This window comes from Bombina bombina, chromosome 2 (genome assembly GCF_027579735.1).
Source record: "Bombina bombina isolate aBomBom1 chromosome 2, aBomBom1.pri, whole genome shotgun sequence".
NCBI classification, from domain to species: Eukaryota; Metazoa; Chordata; class Amphibia; order Anura; family Bombinatoridae; genus Bombina; species Bombina bombina.
In genome coordinates this window covers 1340218473-1340233544 of record NC_069500.1, presented here as the reverse complement: position 1 = coordinate 1340233544, position 15072 = coordinate 1340218473, and positions in this window count along the sequence as shown.

Sequence of the window (15072 nt, the reverse complement as noted above, 5' to 3'; positions counted from 1 at the left end):
CCGTAAGCAACTCTGGTATCGAGAGTTGAAGCTGCGTTAAAAATGCTCTACGCTCCTTTTTTGGAGCCTAACGCAGCCATTCTGTGGACTCTCAATACCAGAGTTATTTATATGGTGCGGCCAGAAAAAAGCCGGCGTTAGTTTTTCGGGTCGTTACCGACAAAACTCCAAATCTAGCCGTATATGGATTATAAAAAAAAGGGTTTTATGTCCCTTTAACTTCCCATATTATTCCTATGTTTATAGGGCAGAATATTTTAGCACTCTACAAATAAATATTTATAATAATACTCCCTGAAATGTGCATGAGTTGATTTCAGTTTGAAAGATAAACATATTTGCAATATACATCCATTAGCAAAACTGCTTCTAATAAAAATTATTACTGTATTTCTGCAGCATACGCACATATCCTATCAAGTCACGTGCACCAGTAATTCAAACACCACACCTGCTCAGAGAGTTGGTGGTGGTGTTTATTGCTTCTGAATACGTCATTTGTGTCATACCACTGCTGACTCTCTGAGCAGGTGAGGTGTTTTAATACAGGTGCACGGGCCGGCACAGGATATGGGCATATGCTGCAGAAATTTACAAATAACTTTTACTAGAAGCATTTTTGCTAATGGAAGCATATTGTAAAAAAATGCTTCTATTTTAAATTGAGATTCACCTATGAACGTTTTATTGTTTACCTTTTTATCCCTTTAAAAAGTTGGCAAGGTTTTTTCAACTAGATACTCATGAAGGTTTAAAAAATAAAGATTTAAAAATAAACACGTTACATTATCTAAAAATATGTGATTTTATTAATGTATTTTCTACTATTGCTATAAAAGCCACAGGCAACTCTGAACAGACTGTAAGGACCCTAGGACCAATTTTATCTGTAGAACTGAGTTGACTGCTCACCATCACTCTAAGGTTTATTTACAAAGGGAAATAAAAGTATAAAAAGAATATGGTTTGCATATAACTGTGATGTGTATAACTCTAGCAAAACTTCTGTTAGTTAAAGGGACACTGAAACCAAATTTTTTGTTTGATGATTCAGATAGAGCGTGAAATTTTAAGCAACTTTCTAATTTACTCCTTAAAACAAGGTATTCTCCAGCACCAGTGGCTATCCGTGTGCAAAATAAAGAAAATATGTGTATGTGCGCTGACAGCTGCGGGGATTAAAGGGACACTGAACCCAAATTTTTTCTTTTGTGATTCATATAGAGCAAGCAATGTTAAGAAACTTTCTAATTTACTCCTATTATCAATTTTTCTTCTTTCTCTTGCTTTCTTTATTTGAAAAAGAAGATATCTAAGCTAAGGAGCCAGCCAATTTGTGGTTTAGAACCATGGACAGCACTTTTTTATTGGTGCTGTCCAATCAGCAAGGACAACCCAGGTTGTTCACCAAAAATGGGCCGGCATCTAAACTTATATTCTTGCTTTTCAAATAAAGATATCAAGAGAATAAAGAAAATTTGACAATAGGAGTAAATTAGAAAGATGCTTAAAATTGCATGCTCTATCTGAATCATGAAAGAAAAAATTTGGGTACAGTGTCCCTTTAAGACCAATAGTAATTATGAAACAACTTTGTAGTGTATATACAATATTAAAAAGGCTAAAAAAACTAGAGGGTTATATTTACCTCTATACGGTATATCGGATAAAGTAGACACAGAACCCAATTTAGATTTTGTAAGAATAAAACAATTTATGTAATTTAATCTTTAAAAATGATTAGAATATGCATAAATGACACAAAATAAATTGAGCTAAAATGTATGACCGGTCATATACATATCAATTTGCAAACAAAAAAATATTAGAATCTGTATATAGATATCTGGTAATCTAAAAGCAACAAATTAAAATTGGGTACAGCAGAAAATTACACTTTGTGCAACAAAAGGTTTGGTGCGGGGTTTGTTCTGCTTAGAACTGTGAAATCATAAATGTGTCGTTAGATCTTTAATGACTGAATTCACAGTAATGTAAACTTGTATCCACCTAAATGTTCATTCCTTTGAATATGTTAACCTTCAAAAAAGTTCCATAATGTAATGACGGTTAACCAATCATCAGACGGATCCGTTTATTTTATAAAGTAGTTAGATCAACACTGGTGTAATGTTAGTGTATCTTCCAGGATATTAGTCTTTTTCAATGAACGAGTGACAAATATAACCTAGCTGCAGGGCCACAACACCTCTACAGTGCCTACCTGTCTCACTTTGTGGTATGAAATGTCCGTTGGGGTCAGGCACAGGTGTCTGGAGCGGCTCCTACCAGCCGGCGGTGTCACCGATCCTCTCGGAAGTAGATCCGGCTGGAACGAAAAACTCTGTAGCAATCAGCACCAAGACAGAAAGAGCTAAAATAAAGCACTGTATTGTGAACCATCAAAATCAAGACTGATACTATCCAGTTCTCTTGATTTTGATGGTTCACAATGCAGTGCTTTATTTTAGCTCTTTCTGTCTTGGTGCTGATTGCTACAGAGTTTTTCGTTCCAGCCGGATCTACTTCCGAGAGGATCAGTGACACCGCCGGCTGGTAGGAGCCGCTCCAGACACCTGTGATCCGGCTGGAACGAAAAACTCTGTAGCAATCAGCACCAAGACAGAAAGAGCTAAAATAAAGCACTGCATTGTGAACCATCAAAATCAAGACTGATACTATCCAGTTCTCTTGATTTTGATGGTTCACAATGCAGTGCTTTATTTTAGCTCTTTCTGTCTTGGTGCTGATTGCTACAGAGTTTTTCGTTCCAGCCGGATCTACTTCCGAGAGGATCGGTGACACCGCCGGCTGGTAGGAGCCGCTCCAGACACCTGTGCCTGACCCCAACGGACATTTCATACCACAAAGTTAGACAGGTAGGCACTGTAGAGGTGTTGCGGCCCTGCAGCTAGGTTACATTTGTCACTCGTTCATTGAAAAAGACTAATATCCTGGAAGATACACTAACATTACACCAGTGTTGAACTAACTACTTTATAAAATAAACTGATCTGTCTGATGATTGGTTAACCGTCATTACATTACGGAACTTTTTTGAAGGTTAACATATTCAAAGGAATGAACATTTAGGTGGATACAAGTTTACATTACTGTGAATTCAGTCATTAAAGATCTAACGACACATTTATGATTTCACAGTTCTAAGCAGAACAAACCCCGCCCCAAACCTTTTGTTGCACAAAGTGTAATTTTCTGCTGTACCCAATTTTAATTTGTTGCTTTTAGATTACCAGATATCTATATACAGATTCTAATATTTTTTTGTTTGCAAATTGATATGTATATGACCGGTCATACATTTTAGCTCAATTTATTTTGTGTCATTTATGCATATTCTAATCATTTTTAAAGACTAAATTACATAAATTGTTTTATTCTTACAAAATCTAAATTGGGTTCTGTGTCTACTTTATCCAATATACCGTATAGAGGTAAATATAACGCTCTAGTTTTTTTAGCCTTTTTAATATTGTATATACACTACAAAGTTGTTTCATAATTACTATTGGTCTTAATCCCCGCAGCTGTCAGAGCACATACACATATTTTCTTTATTTTACACAATATTTCTTAACATATCTGTTTTATGGGAACAGATTAGTGTATGTGCAGGGGACAGATTTGCGCACCTTATACCTTCTCTCTTAGCTATCCTTGTGCAAGCTTATATGATTAAGGGCAATTGAGCCCAAAACGTCATGTTTTCCTCCTGGTACTGAATAAAATTGAAATACAGTTTACCTTTGCTGTGCTGCTGAGTTTATTGGTTTATTCTACTTTACTCCTATTATCAAATTTTCTTTATTCTCTTGGTATCTTTATTTGAAATGCAAGAATGTAAGTTTAGATGCCGGACCATTTTTGGTGAACAATCTGGGTTGTCCTTGCTGATTGGTGGATAAATTCATCCACCAATAAAAAAGTGCTGTCCAGAGGTCTGAACCAAGAAAAAATCTTAGATGCCTTCTTTTTAAAATAAAGATAGCAAGAGAACAAAATAAAATTGATAATAGGAGTAAATTAGAAAGTTTCTTAAATTGCATGCTCTCTCTGAATCACAAAAGTAAAAATTTGGGTTCAGTGTCCCTTTAAAGTCAGCTCAAGAGCAGATATGCACTACAGGGAGCTAGCTAAACAAATGAGGAGCCAATAACAAAACTCATATATGTGCAACTACCAATCACCAGCTATCCCTCAACAGTGTACTGATGCTCCTGTGCATACCTAGGTATGATTTTCAACAAAGGATACCAAGAGAATGAGGTATATTTAATAACAGAAGTAAAATGGAATGCTTCTTAAAACAGTATGCTCTATTTGAAAGCAGCATAATAATATTCTTTCATTATTTATTTTGCTTGCTTTTGCAGCGAAATACATCTAAAAATGGTCCTTCTTCCATAGTTGCCTAGACAGCCCAACATTTGCAAAATGAGGCAAATTAAAATTGTGAGGAGGCAAAAAGTGAGTTTAAAATCCTCCACTAAATACAAAATGTAGGGAAAATAACTCATTGAGGCCTATTTATGAGATGTCTGTCAGACCTGATCCTACAGTGCGGATCAGATCCGACAGACATCGCTGAATGCGGAGAGCAATATGCTCTCCGTATTCAGCATTGCACCAGCAGCGCTTGTGAGCTGCTGATGCAACGCTGCCCCCTGCAGACTCTAGGCCAATCGGCTGCCAGCAGGGGGTGTCCATCAACCTGATCGCACTCGATCAGGTTGAATTCCGGCGATTCCTGTCCGCCTCATCAGAGCAGGCGGACAGGGCTATGGAGCAGCGGTCATTCTGAGCTTTATAAATGGGCCTCATTGTGTTACCCATTTACAAATCTACAATTTTAATTGTTGTATTTTGACCAGAAATTTACTTTGCCCAGCAGTGATTCAACCTACTCCCATCCGACGAGTGGCAAAAACTACGAAACAGCTGTCCTGGAATTGGTCTTAATCCCTGTACTAACCCTAGCAAAGCTTAAAAGCTGTGTAATACGGCGATGCCATGGCGTAAAGGGAAGTCTGCCTTAAAAAGCAGGCTAAAAGTAAAAAAGTGAGTCATTGTGAACCTCATTTGCATATCTTACCCAGAATCCTTTGCTGCATTGAGTGTATTCAGAGAGATTCTGTGGGAAAAGCAAGTCTTCTGACTTGTCTAGATTTGTGATTAAAGAAAAAGTGGAGGGTGCTATAGAGCCAAAAGTAAAAAACACATTTATTCAAAGACAATTAGTCAAATGATTAGAAACAAGTAGTACAATGTATAGTACTGTCTATATAAATGCGGCTTATTTTAAAATACAAGATATAAAACCAAAAAATGGATAAGGCGCATATAATTAGAAGTGTTGCATAAACAAAAAAAATGCAACAGGGACGTCTCCCTTAAAATCTCATAGTTATAATAATAAGTGTATACACTCTTAATAACCAAAATTGAAAATAAAAAAAAGGAAGTAAGAACCTGTTATACCACCTTAAAAAATGTTTGAGCATATATGAGCATCAAAAAATCAATTGTAAAAAACACACACAATGTTCACACACAAAAGTCTGTCAAAATAATATAATGGAGATAAATTGGGAAGAGTTTTAAAACTGCATGCACTTTCTGAATCATAAACGTTTATTTTGACTTGTGTCCTTTTAAAGGGAAAGAAAGGTCATCATTGAAATGTGCCTGGGTGCATTCAATTTTAAATAGAAGCACTGTTGCAATATACTTCAATTAGCAAAAATGTTTTGAGTAAAAGTTATTACTGTTTATATATATATATGCAAATCAGTACATTCCTGTCTCTCTTGCAACCAAAGAGTTAAACTCTAGGAGACACAGTCCAGCTAATTCCAATGCCTTGCCCATACTGGAAGTTTTTCTCTGCTGAGGACGGTTAGCATCTATACAGATGGGATTAGGCTACAAATGCCCATCAGAAAGCCTTGTCTGCACCTCTGAACATTTCATGATGAGATCTGGCAGATGACAAAACCAAACCCTTAATGTGTAAAAATGCACAATAACAAAGACTTTACTGACTTCAGCACCATCAGCCATCACAAACTATTTTATTATTTCACAATGACAAGTGAAGTATCATGATATGTTCAAAGTAATAATTTTACCAAGATGGTTGCTGCTGATAATGGGGAGGATATGTCTTGTTTTTTATCATAATGCATTTAAAGATTTAACATTATATTTAAAAGTATATATTTCCATATGGCACAAATGTAACATGCAGCAAGCAGGAACCACTCAAATATATAGCTGTTTGGGCTATAACAAGCATTGTGCTGGATCCTTCTTTGACAACCAAAGAATACATAATCAAGATTAAAGGAATATTAAACCCATTTTTTTTTTCTTTCATGATTTAGAAAGAGCATATCATTTTAAACAACTTTGTAATTTACAATTATTATCAAATTTTCTTTATTCTCTTGATATCCTTTGCTGAAAATCATATTTAGATAGGCTCGGTAGCTGCTGATTGGTGGCAAAACATAGATGCCTTGTGTAATGTGCTCATACATGTGCATTGCTATTGCTTCAACAAAGGATATCTAAAGAATGAAGCAAATTAGATAATAGAAGTAAATTGGAATGTTGTTTAAAATTGTATTCTCTATCTGAATCATAAAAGCAAATGTTTGGGTTTAATGTCCCTTTAAGAGCCAAATTATGTTGAATTCACTAGAAATATCACTCCTCTCTTGGCATGGGCAGACCTCTCTAAAATAGTATTCTGAACTTTGAAGTCCAATGGGTGCTCATTCTCACTACATGCACACACACACCACTCACATTTTCACTATGCATACACACGCATCACTCTAATTTTCACATCACACACCCACCCACGCTCATACAGACACACATCACTCTAATTCCCATTCTAGACTCATACATACATACACACACACACATTACTCTCATTTTCACTATACACACACACACACTCATACAGACACACATCACTCTAATTCCCATTATAGACTCATACATACACACACACACATTACTCTCATTTCCACTATACACACACATACACACACTCATACAGACACACATCACTCTAATTCCCATTATAGACTCATACATACACACACACACATTACTCTCATTTCCACTATACACACACATACACACACTCATACAGACACACATCACTCTAATTCCCATTCTAGACTCATACATACACACTCAAACAGACACACATCACTCTAATTCCCATTCTAGACTCATACATACACACTCATACAGACACACATCACTCTAATTCCCATTATAGACTCATACATACACACACACATTACTCTCATTTCCACTATACACACACATACACACACTCATACAGACACACATCACTCTAATTCCCATTATAGACTCATACATACACACACACATTACTCTCATTTCCACTATACACACACATACACACACTCATACAGACACACATCACTCTAATTACCATTATAGACTCATACATACACACACACACACACATTACTCTCATTTCCACTATACACACACATACACGCACATACACACACACTCATACAGAAACACATCACTCTAATTCCCATTATAGACTCATACATACACACACACACATTACTCTCATTTCCACTATACACACACACACACTCATACAGACACACATCACTCTAATTCCCATTATAGACTCATACATACACACACACACACATTACTCTCATTTCCACTATACACACACACACACTCATACAGACACACATCACTCTAATTCCCATTATAGACTCATACATACACACTCATACAGACACACATCACTCTAATTCCCATTATAGACTCATACATACACACACACACATTACTCTCATTTCCACTATACACATACATACACACACACACATACATACACACACACATACACACACACACACACACACACACACACACACACACACACACACATACACATGTGGACACTCCTACTAACTATTGAGTTCAAGTGTTTCAGCCACACCTATTGCTAACATGAGCACATAGCCATGAAATCTCCATAGACAAACACTTGCATTTTACCTCATTTTATCCTTCAATTTTTTTTTTATTTTTTTTTTTTTTTTTCGTAGGCTCTTCAAATTGATTGATTTTTTTTTTTTTAATTAATTTAAAAAAAGAACTTTCTATACAATATTTCTAGGAATAAGTGTAAACATTTTGGAAGGGGGTAGCTGCATGTGTGCTGTGTGTATATTTCTGGTGTCCAGAGCTCCCAACTATTCTGCAAACAGGACCACAAAAGTTTCTAGAGCAAAGCTAGAGACAGTTCCAGGCTCCTCCCACAGCTCCTGGCACTGGCCATGGTCAACCCAACTACACCCATGATACAGCCCATAGCTCCACCCCTCCATCACAGCAACAGTCTCAGCCAACCAACTGGGAAGCCACTAGGAAATGTTAGAAGGCTTTTTTGTGTATATGGAGCTTGTGGTATTTGTCTAAAGAATAAAATGCGTTAACAGGGTCTGTACATAATTCTAAGGTTAGCTGTAACAATGCTTTTTGATTAGCATTATAATAATATTTTGATATTTTTTATGAAATTTAAAAAAAGCTTTCAATATATAGTATAAAACCTATTTTTCAAATACGAGACAACACACTTTGGCGTTCATTATATCATTATCAAATTATCCCCGTACTGTGTTATTCTGATTAACGTGATAGAATTTATACAGCCAAAGCATATGCTTTAAATAATCTTTCCCATTAGCTCCTATTATAGTCTCATGGCATTGCTACAGATTATATAAACTTGCTGACAGTGTAATCTCTGCTTCACAATGAAGAGGAACGTCATTCTGCCTTTGAGTCCAGTTCTCATTAAATAGAATATTTACTCTCATACAGAGTGAAAGACAATGAGGCACTAAATCCGGCCCAATGCACAAGAAGAGAATTGCACAGCAACTTCATTCTTTGGTGGCTGGAACTGGTTTAAGTTGCCCGGAATCCCTTAAATCTTAATTATAAATGCCTTATTTAATCTCTGTTTGTGGTCATTGAGATGCAGTTCATGAAAAGAGGATTTAAGGCTAAATAGGCAGAAGCTTTGGCAAAATCTTTGGACTGGCTGCTAAAAGAAAGGAATCAGAATTTGAAACACTTGCCAGTTTGACCAATTTCTGTTACATTTATGTTTATTGCGGCACAAACCTTAAAGAGCCCAATATATCAAATAGATAAAGAGGTACAATAGGGCAAGCATGAATCATACTTGAACTGGCACCAAATTAGGTGTGTTTTTTCTAAATAAACAGGCTCTAATTAAGATTTATTTTTTTCTGAGGTTATATAGACTTTTGTATTAGCTGTGATTCCAATCTATTTGAAAAAGTTGTACAAAATCATGGCTCACATGCCAGATATTGTCATGGAATTGGTGCCAACACTATTACAATCTTTGGCCTAGTTTCCATTGAGGTGGTAAAGTTTGGAAACTGTTGGTAAAAATATTCATCTCCATTATAGTCTATGGAGATTTTCTATGTTACCACCAGTTTCCAAACTTTTGTTAGCCTGTCTGAAATACAGCAAAGACTGTTCCAGAATATCTGAAATTCAGGTAGATTCAAAAATATATGCCAAGTATTTTAAAGTGTATTTGTTTGCAATTTGTTCCAATTGGCTTCAAGTAATAATAATTATACTTTTATTAAAGAAATACAAAAAAATATGCGTCTTCAGGAACATAGATGCATATTGTTGTATTTTTGCATTTATCAAAGTTAAAGAACTAAAGCTTGTATATTTGTGTGAAAACCATACAAATGTTTGTATCTTTTGCTTAGAAACCACATAAACCTTATTATTTTCTTATTTAAAGGGCCACTCAATCAAAATTAAACTTTCATTATTCAGATAGAGCATACAATTTTAAACAACTTTCTAATTTACTTCAATTAACAAAATGTGCACATTCTTTTTATATTTAAACTTTTTGAGTCCCCAGCTCCTACTGAGCATGTGCAAGAATAAGTGTGTATGCATTTGTGAATGGCTGATTGCTGTCACATGGTACGTGTATGCATTTGTGATTGGCTGATGGCTGTCACATGGTACAGGGGGAGTGGAAAAAGACATAACTTTTAAAATTGTCAGAAAAAAAATCTACTACTCATTTGAAGTTCAAACTAAGTGCTATTGCATTGTCTTGTTATCTTGCATTTGTTGATTATGCAAATCTACAGTGTTGACTGGTCCTTTAAATATATTCTTTGCAAAAGTGTTTAAAAATATATACAGTATATGTGAAATGTTATTACATGTATGCTTTGTATTTTCTATTGTATTATTATTGTATTAATGCACTTACGGCTAGATTTAGAGTTCTGCGGCCAAAGGGGTGCGTTAGCTACGCATGCTTTTTTCCCCCCGCACCTTTTAAATACCGCTGGTATTTAGAGTTCACAGAAGGGCTGCGTTAGGCTCCAAAAAAGGGAGCGTATAGCATATTTACCGCCACTGCAACTCTAAATACCAGCGTTGCTTACGGACGTGGCCAGCTTCAAAAACGTGCTCGTGCACGATTCCCCCATAGAAAACAATGGGGCTGTTTGAGCTGAAAAAAACCTAACACCTGCAAAAAAGCAGCGTTAAGCTCCTAACGCAGCCCCATTGTTTCCTATGGGGAAATACTTCCTAAGTCTGCACCTAACACCCTAACATGTACCCCGAGTCTAAACACCCCTAACCTTACACTTATTAACCCCTAATCTGCTGACCCCTGCATATTATTATTAACCCCAAATCTGCCGCTCCATACACCGCCGCAACCTACGTTATCCCTATGTACCCCTAATCTGCTGCCCCTAACACCGCCGACCCCCTATATTATATTTATTAACCCCTAATCTGCCGCCCCCAACGTCACCTCCACCTACCTACAATAATTAACCCCTAATCTGCCGACCGGATCTCACCGCTACTCAAATAAATGTATTAACCCCTAAAGCTAAGTCTAACCCTAACACCCCCCTAAGTTAAATATAATTTAAATCTAACGACATAAATTAACTCTTATTAAATAAATTATTCCTATTTAAAGCTAAATACTTACCTGTAAAATAAACCCTAATATAGCTACAATATAAATTATAATTATATTGTAGCTATTTTAGGATTAATATTTATTTTACAGGCAACTTTGTATTTATTTTAACCAGGTACAATAGCTATTAAATAGTTAATAACTATGTAATAGTTACCTAGTTAATATAATTACAAAATTACCTGTAAAATAAATCCTAACCTAAGTTACAATTAAACCTAACACTACACTATCAATAAATTAATTAAATAAAATACCTACTATTAGCTACAATTAAACCTAACACTACACTATCAATAAATTAATTAAATACAATACCTACAAATAAATACAATGAAATAAACTAACTAAAGTACAAAAAATAAAAAACAACTAAGTTACAAAAAATAAAAAAATATTTACAAACATTAGAAAAATATTACAACAATGTTAAACTAATTACACCTACTCTAAGCCCCCTAATAAAATAACAAAGACCCCCAAAATAAAAAAATGCCCTACCCTATTCTAAAATTAAAATAGAAAAGCTCTTTTACCTTACCAGCCCTGAAAAGGGCCCTTTGCGGGGCATGCCCCAAAGAATTCAGCTCTTTTGCCTGTAAAAAAAACCATACAATACCCCCCCCAACATTACAACCCACCACCCACATACCCCTAATCTAACCCAAACCCCCTTAAATAAAGCTAACACTAAGCCCCTGAAGATCTTCCTACCTTATCTTCACCACGCCGGGTTCACCGATCGATCCAGAAGAGCCTCCGATGTCTTGATCCAAGCCCAAGCGGGGGCTGAAGATGTCCATGATCCGGCTGAAGTCTTCTATCAAGCGGCATCTTCAATCTTCTTTCTTCCGGATCCATGTTCATCCCGCCGAAGCGGAACATCCATCTTCACCGACGACTTCCCGACGAATGACGGTTCCTTTAAGGGACGTCATCCAAGATGGCGTCCCTCGAATTCCGATTGGCTGATAGGATTCTATCAGCCAATCGGAATTAAGGTAGGAAAATTCTGATTGGCTGATGGAATCAGCCAATCAGAATCAAGTTCAATCCGATAGGCTGTTCCGATCAGCCAATAGAATGCAAGCTCAATCTGATTGGCTGATCGGATCAGCCAATCGGATTGAACTTGATTCTGATTGGCTGATTCCATCAGCCAATCAGAATTTTCTTACCTTAATTCCGATTGGCTGATAGAATCCTATCAGCCAATCGGAATTCGAGGGACGCCATCTTGGATGACGTCCCTTAAAGGAACCGTCATTCCTTCGGGAAGTCGTCGGTGAAGATGGATGTTCCGCGTAGGCGGGATGAACATGGATCCGGAAGAAAGAAGATTGAAGATGCCGCTTGATAGAAGACTTCAGCCTGATCATGGACCTCTTCAGCTCCCGCTTGGATGAAGACTTCAGCCCGATCATGGACCTCTTCAGCTCCCGCTTGGATGAAGACTTCAGTCGGATCATGGACATCTTCAGCCCCCCGCTTGGGCTTGGATCAAGACATCGGAGGAGCTCTTCTGGATCGATCGGTGAACCCGGCGTGGTGAAGACAAGGTAGGGAGATCTTCAGGGGCTTAGTGCTAGGTTTATTTAAGGGGGGTTTGGGTTAGATTAGGGGTATGTGGGTGGTGGGTTGTAATGTTGGGGGGGTATTGTATGTTTTTTTTTTACAGGCAAAAGAGCTGAATTCTTTGGGGCATGCCCCGCAAAGGGCCCTTTTCAGGGCTGGTAAGGTAAAAGAACTTTTCTATTTTAATTTTAGAATAGGGTAGGGCATTTTTTTATTTTGGGGGTCTTTGTTATTTTATTAGGGGGCTTAGAGTAGGTGTAATTAGTTTAAAATTGTTGTAATATTTTTCTAATGTTTGTAAATATTTTTTTATTTTTTGTAACTTAGTTCTTTTTTATTTTTGTACTTTAGTTAGTTTATTTAATTGTATTTATTTGTAGGTATTGTATTTAATTAATGTATTGATAGTGTAGTGCTAGGTTTAATTGTATTTATTTGTAGGTATTGCATTTAATTAATTTATTGATAGTGTAGTGTTAGGTTTAATTGTAACTTAGGTAAGGATTTATTTTACAGGTAATTTTGTAATTATTTTAACTAGGTAGCTATTAAATAGTTCTTAACTATTTAATAGCTATTGTACCTGGTTAAAATAAATACAAAGTTGCCTGTAAAATAAATATTAATCCTAAAATAGCTACAATATAATCATTATTTATATTGTAGCTATATTAGGGTTTATTTTACAGGTAAGTATTTAGCTTTAAATAGTAATAATTTATTTAATAAGAGTTAATTTATTTCGTTAGATAAAAATTATATTTAACTTAGGGGGGTGTTAGGGTTAGGGTTAGAATTAGCTTTAGGGGTTAAAAAATTTATTAGAGTAGCTGTGAGCTCCGGTCGGCAGATTAGGGGTTAATACTTGAAGTTAGGTGTCGGCGATGTTAGGGAGGGCAGATTAGGGGTTAATACTATTTATTATATGGTTATTGAGGTGGGAGTGAGGCAGATTAGGGGTTAATACATTTATTATAGTAGCGGTGCGGTCCGGTCGGCAGATTAGGGATTAATAAGTGTAGGTAGATGGCGGCGACGTTGGGGGCGGCAGATTAGGGGTTAATAAATATTATGTAGGTGTCGGTGGTATTAGGGGCAGCAGATTAGGGGTACATAGGGATAACGTAGGTGGCGGCGGTGTACGGAGCGGCAGATTAGGGGTTAAAAATTTTTAATAGAGTGGCGGCGATGTGGGGGGCCTCGGTTTAGGGGTACATAGGTAGTTTATGGTTGTTAGTGTACTTTCGAGCACAGTAGTTAAGAGCTTTATAAACCGGCGTTAGCCCAGAAAGCTCTTAACTCCTGGCTTTTCTCTGCGGCTGGAGTTTTGTCGTTAGATTTCTAACTCTCACTTCAGCCAGGACTCTAAATACCGGCGTTAGAAAGATCCCATTGAAAAGATAGGATACGCAAATGGCGTAGGGGGATCTGCGGTATGGAAAAGTCGCGGCTGCAAAATGAGCGTTAGACCCTTTCCTGACTGACTCCAAATACCACCGGGCGGTAAAAACCAGCGTTAGGAGCCTCTAACGCTGGTTTTGACGGCTACCGCCAAACTCTAAATCTAGGCCTTAGATTTTATATGTGCCTGTGAAGTATACAGATTCTGATTGTGCGATTCTGATTGTGAGAATTATAATCTGTATATGTCTATGCATCTTTTACATATAGAGGCCTATTTATCAAATGTCTGTCGGACCTGATCCGACAGTGCGGATCAGGTCCGACAGACACCGCTGAATGCGGAGAACAATACGCTCTTTGTATTCAGCATTGAACCCACAGCTCTTGTGAGCTGTTGGTGCAACGCCGTCCCCTGCAGACTCGTGGCCAATCGGCCCCCAGCAGGGGGGTGTCAATCAACCCGATCGTACTCATCTGAGCAGGCGGACTGGGTTATGTAGCAGCGGACTTTAGACTGCTGCTTCATAACTGCTGTTTCTGGCGAGTATGAAAACTCGCCAGAAACACGGGCCCACAAGCTCCATTCAGAGCTTGATAAATGGGCCTCACAGTGTTGCACTTTGTATTTTCTCTATATGAAATAAGTCTGGCAGTTTCAGAGAGTGGGTTGGACACTGCAGTTCCTTGGGTTCGACTTTTCTCTGTCTGAAGTTCTCTCTTCTGTAAGCGACTTATGCAGGTAGTGTATGATCAAAAATTACAATACATTTATTTAACTAATAGAAAAGTAATGTGTACCAGACTTGAAGCAAATACAAGTTAAACTGTAGTGAAAACATGTCAATTTAAATTGTATTTGCTGAAATCTTTATTTATTTCAAAGTTGGTTGCTCCCATGTTAACCTCTCCACTGTGAGATTCTGTATTCCAGAGAGCCTCATTACTTTCTATCGGCTAGATTAAAAAGC